General features: G+C 43.0%; 1 pseudogene; it reads right to left on the reverse strand.

The window, feature by feature from the left end:
• LOC109891735 (PDZ and LIM domain protein 5-like) overlaps positions 1-14,373 on the reverse strand; it is a 117,108-nt pseudogene that overhangs the window by 46,628 nt on the left and 56,107 nt on the right.

Below are 14,373 nucleotides of genomic sequence, written 5' to 3' on the forward strand. Positions count from 1 at the left end.
AACTGAGTAGCATGGCAGTGTGGTATGGTCTGGGGGTAGGCCTGAAAGACAGGCTCTGAGGAAACTGAGTAGCATGGCAGTGTGGTATGGTCTGGGGGTAGGCCTGAAAGACAGGCTCTGAGGAAACTGAGTAGCATGGCAGTGTGGTATGGTCTGGAGGTAGGCCTGAAAGACAGGCTCTGAGGAAACTGAGTAGCATAGCAGTGTGGTATGGTCTGGGGGTAGGCCTGAAAGACAGGCTCTGAGGAAACTGAGTAGCATGGCAGTGTGGTATGGTCTGGGGGTAGGCCTGAAAGACAGGCTCTGAGGAAACTGAGTAGCATGGCAGTGTGGTATGGTCTGGGGGTAGGCCTGAAAGACAGGCTCTGAGGATTCTGAATGAGTAAGCCTGCTGTTGTCCAGGACCTGAATTAATTCATTATACACATATCCTGTAAGTAACCTCAGTAGATGTGATCAAACGTCACAGATTGATGATATACAGTGTATATTCAGACCCCTTGACTTTTTCCACATTTTGTTACGTTACAGCCTTATTAAAAATTGTACATTAAAAAAATCATCATCATTATTAAAAAAGCAAAACCAGGTTTTTAGAAATATGTGCTAATTTATAAAAAATGTCATTCTGAAATATCACATTTACATAAGTATTCAGACCCTTTACTCAGTACTTTGTTGAAGCACCTTTGGCAGTGATTACAGCCTCAAGTCTTCTTGGGTATGACACTACAAGCTTGGCACACCTGTATTTGGGGAGTTTCTCCCATTCTACTCTGCAGATCCTCAGCTCTGTCAGGTTGGATGGGGAGTGTTGCTGCACACCTACTTTCAGGTCTCTCCAGAGATGTTGGATCGGGTTCAAGTCCGCGCTCTGGCTGGGCCATTCAAGTACATTCAGAGACTTGTCCCGAAGCCACTCCTGTGTTGTCTTGGCTGTGTGCTTAGGGTCATTGTCCTGTTGGAAGGTGAACCTTCGCCCCATTCTGAGGTCCTGATCACTCTGGAGCAGATTTACATCAAGGATCTCTCTGTACTTTGCTCTGTTCATCTGTCCCTCGATACTGACTAGTCTCCCAGTCCCTGCCGCTGAAAAACATCCTCACAGCATTATGCTGCCAACACTATGCTTCACCATAGGGATGGTGCCAGGTTTCCTCTAGACTTGACGCTTGGCATTCAAGCCAAATATTCCAATCTTGGTTTCATCAGACCAGGGAATCTTGTTTCTCATAGTCTGAGAGTCTTTAGGTGCCTTTTGGCAAACTCCAAGTGGGCTGTCATGTGCCTTTTACTGAGAAGTGGCTTCCGTCTGGCCACTCTACAATAAAGACCTTATTGGTGGAGTGCTGCAGAGATGGTTGTCCTTCTGGAAGGTTCTCCCATCTCCACAAAGGAACTCTGGAGCTCTGTAAGAGTGACCATAGGGTTCTTGGTCACCTCCCTGACCAAGACCCTTCTCCCCCGATTGCTCAGTTTGTCCGGGCGGCCAGCTCTAACGAAGAGTCTTGGTGGTTCCAAACCTTTTCCATTTGAGAATTATGGAGGCCACTCTGTTCTTGGTGACCTTCAATGCTGCAGACATTGTTTGGTACCCTTCCCCTGATCTGTGCCTGAACACAATCCCGTCTCGGAGCTCTACGGACAATTCCTTCAACCTCATGGCTTGGATTTTGCTCTGACATGAGGTCGACTGTGGGACCTTATATAGACCGGTGTGTGCCTTTCCAAATCATGTCCAATCAATTTAATTTACAACAGGTGGACTCCAATCAAGTTGTAGAAACATCTCAAGGACGATCAATGGAAACAGGATGCACCTGAGCTCAATTTTGAGTCTCATAGAAAAGGGTCTGAATACTTATGTGAATAAGGTACTTAAGTCTTTTATTTTTTATACTTTTGCAAAAATGTCAAAAACCTGTTCTCGCTTTGTTATTATGCAGTATTGTGAGTTGATTGATGAGAAAAAATGTGTATTTAATCCATTTAAGGCTGTAACGTAACAAAATGTGGAAAAAGTCAAGGGGTTTGAATACTTTCTGAAGGCACTGCATGTAATCCATCAAGTCACATTGACATATGTTATGACTCAAGGAGCCATGCAGTTCTGATTTATTGGGATCTTTTCCAGAGAAGTCTAGACATTCACAGAAAATATGAAACTGTTTTTCTGAATCAAATCCTCGAGGGCTATCCTTAAAAGTCATGTCACTGAGGTTTCAAAAGTCAATCGGTCACTGAGAAAAACGACCATTCAAATCAAAAGAATATTCCTGTTAAATTCAAGGTGTGTGATCCAATTTTGTCTGCTGATATAGCACATAACTACAATAAAGGTCTATCCGGTCATTAGTCAGTAAGGATGACTTCCCCCTGCTGAGAGGAGCATGGTTGCAATCAGAAGAGAAGGCCCTTAGTTGTCCTCTCCCTGCTCACATAGAGAGCCTCATTCAGCCTGCCTGCATCCCTGTTCCACTCGCATAAACACAATTTAGTCCAGGAATCCACCTCTCAATGTATTCCACCCAATGTAATCAGGATGCGTCATCTCATTTGATTCCAGCCAGAGGTTTAAGTCATATTAAATAGAACCTTAACGGTCACAATGATTTGGTATGTTGACGGTTAATGAGCATGAAAAATACTATTTCGAACAGGAAAGACGTTCAGCTTCTGTGACTCCCTCAGCTCATCAAGGTCACATTAGCTTAATCATAAGGGTGTGATTCAAACGACACGTTGTTTACATACTACTAAAGCTAATGTAGTTTAGTATGGTGCTTTATGTTTCACAGGCTGAGAAAGAGATAGGAAGACAACGAGGTCTGTGATGGAATAGGCTGGTAGGAAACTGGAACACACACACACTCCTGCAGGATAAGGAGATTGGAAGACAACGAGGTCTGTGAATGAATAGGCTGGTACGAAACTGGAACACACACACACTCCTGCAGGATGAGGAGATTGGAAGACAACGAGGTCTGTGAATGAATAGGCTGGTAGGAAACTGGAACACACACACACTCCTGCAGGATAAGGAGATTGGAAGACAACGAGGTCTGTGAATGAATAGGCTGGTAGGAAACTGGAACACACACACACACTCCTGCAGGATAAGGAGATTGGAAGACAACGAGGTCTGTGAATGAATAGGCTGGTAGGAAACTGGAACACACACACACTCCTGCAGGATAAGGAGATTGGAAGACAACGAGGTCTGTGAATGAATAGGCTGGTAGGAAACGGGAACACACACACACTCCTGCAGGATAAGGAGATTGGAAGACAACGAGGTCTGTGAATGAATAGGCTGGCAGGAAACTGGAACACACACACACTCCTGCAGGATAAGGAGATTGGAAGATCGAGCCTGAGGGCAAAGTAGACTGACGCATTTACCCCGTGTCAGTCTTTCTTTCTGTCTGAGCCAAGAGCAACAGTCTGGCACATGGCATCTGACTGAGTGATGGAGAGACTGCTAACACAAGGCCCAGCTCTCTCAGCACCAGGACACAATGTGACCTCACACACACACACACACACACACACACACACACACACACACACACACACACACACACACACACACACACACACACACACACAAGCAGATGTTACTAAAAGGTCATCTGGAACAGCTTGGCCAATCTGGGCCAGTAACTGTAATTTAATATAAGACAAACTCTCCCTTCCAGCGCATTAGAAGCAATCGCAACCATTACACAGACAACTTGGACCACTCCGATGCAATATGGGTCCCACAGCACAATCAGTCCATCTACACCTGACAGTTTACAACAGAGACAGATAACTAACTACATGTAATAAATACAACATTTCCAGGCCGAAACATAGACTTCCAGGTTAATTATCAGGAGAATAAAGATTAAGTAGCAAAAAAACAGATGGTTTTAATATAATTGAATATTATTGCACAATAAGACATGCTCAATACATTATGAGGTTTATTAAGGAGTTTATAATGGTGCTCATGCCTGAATGCTCCCAGCTGGAAACTAACAATATGAACATGATGTTATCAGAAATACTCAAAGAAGGTCAACATGACTTTTAAAGATTAAGAGGAAAAGCAAGGCCACGGAAGAGAAACTCTGAAAAGTAAAAGTATGGAAAATACTGTCTCTCTCAAAATGTTTTTTCAAGAAATAGACATAATTTCCCCAGTTCAAGTTAAATGAGTCTCGTTTCAGAGTGGGACCATGTCCAAAGTAGTGAACAGCCCCAGCAGACTGACCCCTCTCACCCTCTCCCTCCTCCACTCAACATCTGGCCACGGCCAGGCATAAAAGCATGAGCTCCGTATCACATTATAATGTCCTTTCCCTCACCCCCTCACCCCTACCCCCTTCACACAGCAGCTTCAGTCTACCAAGGAAACACTGGCCGTCTGTGTCTGGTTCGGAGCATCCTCTCTTCTCCCCCTGTCTAATAGAGCTGCTAGCTAGCGTACGGCTGACTGGTTGCTGTGTAAACAGCAGGCCTGACTATACTGTGACAGTGGACAAGCTGTACCAGCGGAGGAGAGCAGCACAGCAGGTGGACATGTGCTACATGACGCTGGAGGTCGCAGATGATTTACACACAAAACTGAAAGGCTGATTAGCCAGTCAAAAGGTATTCTGTACATTGAAAGAGAGGCCACAGAAACCCTATCTAACTTCATAGATGAGAGGACAAGACACAGAGGCCCTATCTAACTTCATAGATGAGAGGACAAGACACAGAGGCCCTATCTAACTTCATAGATGAGAGGACAAGACACAGAGGCCCTATCTAACTTCATAGATGAGAGGACAAGACACAGAGGCCCTATCTAACTTCATAGATGAGAGGACAAGACACAGAGGCCCTATCTAACTTCATAGATGAGAGGACAAGACACAGAGGCCCTATCTAACTTCATAGATGAGAGGACAAGACACAGAGGCCTAGTCTACCTCAGTAAAGTATAAGCCAACTGACAGAGACACAAAGATTTGGTCCCATTGCTGCCGTTTACTCCTCTATTCATCTCTCTCAAAAATTGTATTTCTCTTTTTTCACATTGAACTAACATCTGAGCTAAGGGAGCACAAAAAGAGAGAAGAAAAGAGGCATGTGTGTATATGAACCAAACAGACAGCAGGTAAAAGACAAGCTGTGTGCTTTGATATATTTTATATGTTGAAACTGTTGGTAAATGCCCTTTCCACTTGACTGTTTCTCTGTGTTGTGTTGTGAGCTACAGTGAGCTGATGTGAGAGTGAGAGGCCAGTCTGTACTGATAGGCCTGAGAGCAGACTGAGATTGAAACTGACAGAGAAACACAGGGGTTATACACTGAAGCCTTTCAAACCGCCCCTAACACAGAGCACTGTCAAAACATAGCCCCAAAGCTTTAAGGTTCCAAATTGTGAAATGATTGTGTTTTACTGCGCTGTGTTGCATATTTCCATGACAATAAATAAACATCAATTATCATAGTTTCCTCAGGCTCCCTTCCACACCCTCCTTGCAGAACTCACTGTCAGCTCTCTCTCAACCATAGAAAGACATTTCCATATTTGTATTTATTTAACCTTTATTTAACTAGGCAAGTCAGTTAATTAAGAACAAATTCTTATTTACGATGACGGCCTACCAAAAGGCAAAAGGTCTCCGGCAGGGACGGGGGCTGGGATTAAAAATATAAAATGAACACAATATAAATATAGGACAAAACACACATCACAACAAGAGAGACAACACTACATAAAGAGACCTAAGACAATAACACAACATAACAACACCATGGTAGCAACACAACATGGTAGCAGAACAAAACATGGTACAAACATTATTGGGCATAGACAACAGCACAGAGGGCAAGAAGGTAGAGACAACAATACATCACACAACGCAGTCACAACTGTCAGTAAGAGTGTCCATGATTGAGTCTTTGAATGAAGAGATTGAGATAAAACTGTCTAGTTTGAGTGTTTGTTGCATCTCGTTCCAGTCGCTAGCTGCATCGAACTGAAAAGGTATGTGTGTGTATTGGGGACCTTTAACAGAATGTGACTAGCAGAACTGGTGTTGTATGTGGAGGATGAGGGCTGCAGTAGATATCTCAGATAAGGGGGAGTGAGACCTAAGAGGGTTTTATAAACAAGCATCAACCAGTGGGTCTTGCGACGGGTATATAGAGATGACCAGTTTACAGAGGAGTATAGAGTGCAGTGATGTGTCCTATAAGGAGCATTGGTGGCAAATCTGATGGCCGAATGGTAAAGATATATACAAGTGAAGCAGAATGAGATGTGTTGTAAAGTGACATGTTGTCACTACAATCAAGCACACAGTCTTGATCAGCCAGTTTGTGCTTATGAATATGTTCTCAGCTTTTATAAGCCCAAACTCGGTCAGTCTTCCACAAACCGTATTTAGCCTATTGTGGGTTGTGAAATCCTTGATCTCATCAAAACAGGAAAGGGCAATGACATCAACAGTGCCATTATTGTAGACAGTAGATGTTACTGTATATTGGCACAGTACAGTTATACAGCACACATGCTACTTAACTGACAAGTAGAGTAACAATTAAGGCAAAAAAACAACGTACGAGAAATAAGACGCAAAGCACCTGTTGTTTCATACACACAGAAATATATACCATCCCCATAAGGTGTTTCAGAGGGGTGAAATCATAGACCAGTCTACCCTTCCCCCTTATCCCTATGTCATTAAACTTTCAGCCAGACCATTACTGCCAGGGCCCACCCCTGCTACTCTCCCTTTTTCTTTCACACTGAGCCAGTGTCTGTCTGTCTGTCTGTCTGTCACATCCACCTCCAGAGTAGTATCTGTCTGTCTGTCTGTCTGTCTGTCTGTCTGTCTGTCTGTCTGTCTGTCTGTCTGTCTGTCTGTCTGTCTGTCTGTCTGTCTGTCTGTCTGTCTGTCTGTCTGTCTGTCTGTCTGTCTGTCTGTCTGTCTGTCTGTCTGTCTGTCACATCCACCTCCAGAGTAGTGTCTGTCTGTCTGTCTGTCCATCACATCCACCTCCAGAGTAGTCTGTCTGTCTGTCTGTCTGTCTGTCTGTCACATCCACCTCCAGAGTAGTGTCTGTCTGTCTGTCCATCACATCCACCTCCAGAGTAGTGTCTGTCTGTCTGTCTGTCTGTCTGTCTGTCTGTCTGTCTGTCTGTCTGTCTGTCTGTCTGTCACATCCACCTCCAGAGTAGTGTCTGTCTGTCTGTCTGTCTGTCTGTCTGTCTGTCTGTCTGTCTGTCTGTCTGTCTGTCTGTCTGTCTGTCTGTCTGTCTGTCTGTCTGTCTGTCTGTCTGTCTGTCTGTCTGTCTGTCTGTCACATCCACCTCCAGAGAAGTGTCTGTCTGTCTGTCTGTTTGTCTGTCTGTCTGTCACATCCACCTCCAGAGAAGTGTCTGTCTGTCCATCACATCCACCTCCAGGTTTCTCCCTCTATTGCCCTCCCTCTCTTTCTAATGCTGAGAGATTGCAATAACAATCCCTCTCACTAATTCTCTCAATTCAATTCAATTTGCTTTATTGGCATGACGTAACAATGTACATATTGCCAAAGTTTATTTTGGATATTTACAATATAAAAATAAATACAAATGAGAATCAAAATTGTCAACGGGACAACAGTAACAACAATAACCAAGGGTCAAAATAAGCATACATTGAACAATAACAATAAGCATAAGGTAGAATACATGTGCAGATTGATTGGTCTGTCAGACATTGTCCCTCAACTTATGGCAGGCAGCAATGTAGTGCGCTGCCAACCCACAGCTCTCTGCGTCCTCCCCCAACAGGACGGGTAGCCTATCCTCATCAGAGAGGTCTTTGAAACCTTGAATAAGGGTTTTAAATTTGGGGAATTGTTTTATATTTTTGACATTTTGTCAGGAAATGCAGCTCCGTCTCAGGTTCTGCTGTTGTGCAGTGGTTGCACAGCCTGTCCTCTACAGGGAGCCAGGTTTTCCTGTGTCTACCCTTCTCAATGGCAAGGCTGTGCTCCCTGAGCCTGTACTTTGTCAAGGTTTTTCTAATGTTTTGATCAGTAACCATGGTCAAATATTTAGCCATGGTGTACTGTCCATTTAGGAACAGATAGCACTACATTTTGCTTTGTGCTTGTGTTTCCCAATAAGCAATATAGTTTTGACTTTTTTTGTTACCTCTCCCTCTCCATCTCCCTCTCCCTCTCCCTCTCCCTCTCCCTCTCTCTCAATCTGTGGCAATAAATAAACATCAATTATCATAGTTTCCTCAGGCTCCTTTCCACACCCTCCTTGCAGAACTCATTGTGTTAGTTCTCTCTCTCAACCCTGGGAAGACATTTCCATACAAGCGAAGCAGACAGAGATGTGTTGTAAAGTGACTGGTTGTCATTACGATCACAGCACACATTAGGCATGATCGGCCAGTTTGTGCTTATGAATATGTTCTCTTTTTTTAACAGCCCAAGCCTGGATGGGAAACCTGTTTTTCTTTTCTGAGGAATTTCTGACAGAGGGTCACCGCAACTTGAGCAGAAACCCACTAATCGGGTGGTCTCCAAGTGTAACCAGTCAATCTAAGAAGAAAATCATGCATAATCTCACTATAGCTTATTTTGAGATACCCTCACAGTCGAACTAGAGCTAGGTCTGTACATGCTCTCCATCACTCTGCTGATACGTGGAAATACTCTCTCTCCAACCCTCGAGCCATGGACATGAACTGCTAACACGAGACAAGAGATTAAAGCGTTCTTGGATACCCAGTTGCTATCACCTCGTAAAGTCTGCTAATCAAAGTGGCATGCTAGCCTAGCTCCTAGCCTCCCTAGTTAGGGTTAGCGTATGCTGCTCTGTGGCTCAGGGGGTGTGGGGAGGCTGGTAAGCAGCTGAAGTGACAAAGGGGAGGAGTTGAGTGATGGAAAGAATACATCTGGCAGAGGATAACTGATGGATATAAAGTGGTGGTTTCTCCAGCATGGGATGAACACAGCAGTGTGGATGATACTGGTTTCTCTCTCAGAAGAAAAAGGGGCTAACCTCTATGTCCTCACCCAAACTAGCCTTTATCATCCAGTCAGATTTGAGCTGCCTGAAATAGATAATAAGATGATAGTTGGAGCTGTATAATTAGATTTCAGTGCAGCCTTTGATGTTATTGATCATTATGTGTTATTGAAAAAACTCACTTGATATGGCTTTATTTATCAAATAGAACTCAATGTAAATTTCTCTAACAACAGATATGTACAGTGCGGTATCCATCAGGGCAGTTGCCTTGGGACGTTACTCTTCTCTATTTTTACAAATGATTTGCCACTTATCTTACAAGAAGACTCAAGGCTGTAATCGCTGTCAAAGGTACTTCAACAAAGTACTGAGTAAAGGCTCTGAACACTAATGTAAATGTTATATCTTTTTTATTTTGAATACATTTGCTAAAATTTCTATAAACCTGGCTTTGCTTTGTCATTATGGGGTATTGTGTGTAGATTGATGAGGGGGGAAAAACTATTGAATACATTTTAGAATAACTGTAACGTAACAAAATGTGGAAAAAGTGAAGGGGTCTGAATACTTTCCGAATGCACTGTAGTTGTACGCTTTGTGTGGACCCCAGGAAGAGTAACTGCTGCATGTGCAGTAGCTAATGGGGATCCTAATCAACTAAACTAAGCCTCTTTGATCAATGGTAGAACAACGCATTGCATGACAAAGAAAGAACTTTAAACCCAATAATCTGTCTCCTCGCTATAACATGTGTTCCTAAAGTAGACTCATTCATAGAGCCCTGAACCATAAATGTATTCTGTCTCCTCACTATAACATGTTTTCCTAAAGTAGACTCATTCATAGAGCCCTGAACCATAAATGTATTCAGCTCACAGAATATCAAACATGACCGTATGAGATGACAGTATGTCACCATGTGATGTCACATGCTGGCCTGGTTTGACTCAAAGTAATTCATCCTAGGGCACCGTTGTCAAAACTACAACCAATCAATACAACTCTTGTCACATCAGTCAACAGTATAAAAATGATAAATCACCCAGATATGTGTAAAAAGTTGTGTTGACAGATCTAGAACTGGGCCCTAGAACTGGAGCCTAGAACTGGACCCTAGAACTGGAACCTAGAACTGGACCCTAGAACTGGAACCTAGAACTGGACCCTAGAACTGGGGAAGTTCCACCCACTAAGACTGACATTACAAACAGAGCGAAGCACTTAGGAAATGCAAGGGGTGCCTTCCAAATTGTAAACAACCTAAAAGTGAGTAACTGTAAACCTATCCTCCTGAACCAATCCTCTGGCACCATTCTCAACTGAGTTTGTAAGCAAAGGCAGTCCATCCAATATTAAGAAAATATGGTCATGCGGTCAGAAATGATTATTTTCACATTGCTGAATTGACAAGAAAATGTACAGATGGTGGTTTTGGCGACAGGGGGGAGGAGAATGAAGAGGGTCGGGGAGAGATGGAATTATGGGTGATTTGTTTCACACTGCCAGAGAAAGCACATATTGTACCATGATAATGTCACGCCCTGACCTTAGAGAGCTTTTTATGTCTCTATTTTGGTTTGGTCACGGTGTGATTTGGGTGGGCATTCTATGTTCATTTTTCTATGTTTTGTATTTCTTTGTTTTGGCCGGGTATGGTTCTCAATCAGGGACAGCTGTCTATCGTTGTCTCTGATTGGGAACCATACTTAGGTAGCCTTTTCTCACCTGTGTTTTGTGGGTAGTTGTTTTCTGTTTTGTGTCTGCACCAGACAGAACTGTTTCACTTTGTTATTTTTGTTCTAGTGTTCAGATTTGAATTAACATCATGAACACGTGCTGCGCTTTGGTCCTCATCCTTCAACAGTCGTTACAGATTAGGTATTAGGTATTTTATTAGGATCCCCATTAGCTGTTGCAAAATCAGCAGCTACTCTTCCTGGGGTCCACACAAAACATGAAACATAACACAGAATGACATAATACAGAACATCATTAGACAAGAACAGCTCAAGGACAGAACTACATACATTTTTAAAAAGGCCCACGTAGCCTACATATCAATACATACACACAAACTAGGTCAAATAGAGGAGAGTAGTTGTGCCGCGAGGTGTTGCTTTATCTGTTTTTTGAAACCAGGTTTACTGTGTATTTGAGCAATATGAGATGGAAGGAAGTTCCATGCAATAAGGGCTCTATATAATACTGTATGTTTTCTTGAATTTGTTCTGGATTTGTGGACTGTGAAAAGACCCCTGGTGGCATGTCTGGTGGGGTAAGTGTGTGTGTCAGAGCTGTGTGTAAATTGACTATGCAAAAAGTTTGGGATTTTCAACACATCAATGTTTCTTACAAAAATAAGAAGTTATGCAGTCAGTCTCTTCTCAACTCTTAGCTAAGAGAGACTTGCATGTATAGTACTTATATCAGCCTGATTACAATTAAGAGCAAAAAGTGATGCTCTGTTCTGGGCCAACTGCAGCTCAACTTGGTCTTTCCTTGCAGCACTGGACCACACGACTGGACAATAATCAAACAAACATTGGTGACAGCACCACCACTTGAACTGCCTTGCTGTCTACAGTATCTAAATAAGGAAAACAGAGACCTGGCTCCCTTTACTTTTCACCACTTTACCAGTAATGATGTATTCCCAGAACATGCTATCCCCTAAAACTTAAATTAGCCATGTACTTAGATGTATTATTTCAGATCATCAAACACATGTCTTCACCAGTACAGATATGAAGAATGAGGGTTTGCTACATGGCTGAATCCCATGTGCATCATCATCATCTAACATGGCCTGAGTGTTTTCTTATTACACTTGCTAGATTACAGACAGCTGTGAGATGGGGTCTATTTTCCTTTTCATTATAGTTAAAAGACTCCTTAGTGTAGCGTTGTGGTGACAGAATGAGAGGACACGTGAACCAGGCGCCGTGCTGCTCTTTCAACAACTTTTACAGCTTGGGCGGTGTAGCATGGCGGACTTGTGGAAGTGTTTCCCCTACATCTATCATGTAGCTGTAGGACTATGATACTCACAGCTATGGAACACACTGGAACAGTGGCGTTGAGCTTTCCCCAACCAAGCAATAAGGCCTCTCCGCTCAGCAGCTTCACAGCTCTTCCTATATGGGGCGACTATACTGTAGCACCAGAGGTTTGGTTATTTTTACTACTTTTCTTATTCAAACAGAACTGATTCTATATGACCCAAGTGAATAGTTCTGAGAGGGCTAAATTAATCATCTGTAAAGATTGACTGAAGTGGTCTCTGATGTCTTTAACTTATTAAATGAAAGCCAAGCATACAAATCATTTCTTCACATTTATGGAAATTCTTTGGAATTTCCAAAACACAATTCTGCCCCCACCTAATAGGGACAGTGTTTTACTCACGGATTACAAGGTACCCGTTGGCTTCCTTGCAAATAGAGCCTAAGAAGTGTTTGAGCAGCACTTAATTGCTGTAACAGCTCTCCAGAGAACTTATTCAAATGTATGCAACTCTGATGTCATGTCCAGCATTCCTGTTTCATTTGAAGGTTGTGAAGCTTTCCTCACAGTTCACTTAAACCTAAGCAGAGCCATCCTAGGCAAAAGCAGGTCTGTGCTAAATGAAATGTATTGACTGTGTCACTCCTCCTCAGAATGCAGAGCTCAGTATAGTCATGTTCTGGGTGGATGACTGTGGTTACAATTATAACAGAGATAAAGTATCACAGAGGGACCCCTCTCTCCTCCCCCTCGATACTCATGTTCAACATCAACCTGGGAATGGATTGGGTTTGACAACAGACAGACGTCTGGTCTGATGAGTTCTGCACATTTCCATTCAAAACTGCTGAACAGCATTTGCCATGGTCCAGATCCTCCACTGTACTGTACACTACTTCAATACAATGCCATTTCAAGGCTTTTTCACACCCATGGGCATTTAGTGAGTAACTAAATAAGAGGTAGTCTTTTAATTTGATGTAAACGTCTTGACTGGACCCATATTGACTGGGGGTTAAAGGTCAGGGTCTCATTGGGTGTCCCTGAGGAGGACAAACTGCTTCTAAAGCCTTTAACCTTGGTGAGATGAATTTCCTCCTCCCGCTCTAGTGTCTTTATGTCCATCCAGGGCCACTGTATTGTGTTTCTGACCAAACCTTTCCCCAACTGTGTATGTAGTATTTCACACACTGCATCAAATTATACTGTGCTTGACGAGACACACATACAAAGAGATATATAACGTGCAAACTAAACAAGTCAGAGTGATAAATCTCAACAGCGTCATCATTCATAACGTCCCTGCATTCCTGAGAAGGCCCCAGGGACAATGACAGGGCAGTTATGTATAGCATAAACAGAGCAGGCCAAACTCAGAGACAGTTTAAAGTACTACCAGGTTCATCGGCTCTCAACCATGAAAAATATACTTGTTTATTTATTCGGCGCATAGAGAAATAAACTTTTCTGACAAGGCAATGACTCGTAACTGCTAAATGTAAGTGGTGTTTCATTTGGGTAGTGGTCCAGGAGGAAATCTGTTTTTCCATAAGGCATTCACGTAATCCTTTTATATTTCCCTGAAGTGTGCCTTAAATACAGAGTTTCAGACAGAATCAACGAAGTCACATGCAAACTATGTGATCCTTAAAAAAGACACACTAGAGCACTTCTGTCATGGCCTTACGTTACCTAGCTGAGTACCCCGTACAGTAGAACCCACAGGAAGGAGTCATACAGCAGTCTGTAGCAGCACTTCTGTCGTGGCCTTACGTTAACTAGCAGAGTACCCCGTACAGTGGAACGCACAGGAAGGAGTCATACAGCAGTCTGTAGCAGCACTTCTGTCGTGGCCTTACGTTAACTAGCAGAGTACCCCGTACAGTGGAACGCACAGGAAGGAGTCATACAGCAGTCTGTAGCAGCACTTCTGTCGTGGCCTTACGTTAACTAGCAGAGTACCCCGTACAGTAGAACACACAGGAAGGAGTCATACAGCAGTCTGTAGCAGCACTTCTGTCGTGGCCTTACGTTAACTAGCAGAGTACCCCGTACAGTAGAACCCACAGGAAGGAGTCATACAGCAGTCTGTAGCAGCACTCAGTTCTACTCTGGTGTTGTTAAACTACTGCTGTTTGATTCATAGATATTCCCATTAACTTGGATATAGGGGGCGCTATTTTAATTTTTGGATGAAAAACGTTCCCGTTTTAAACAAGATATTTTGTCACGAAAAGATGCTTGACTATGCATATAATTGACAGCTTTGGAAAGAAAACACTCTGACGTTTCCAAAACTGCAAAGATATTGTCTGTGAGTGCCACAGAACTGATGTTACAGAAAAAACCCAGA

The sequence above is a fragment of the Oncorhynchus kisutch genome, linkage group LG6, assembly GCF_002021735.2.
Source record: "Oncorhynchus kisutch isolate 150728-3 linkage group LG6, Okis_V2, whole genome shotgun sequence".
Lineage (NCBI taxonomy): Eukaryota > Metazoa > Chordata > Actinopteri > Salmoniformes > Salmonidae > Oncorhynchus > Oncorhynchus kisutch.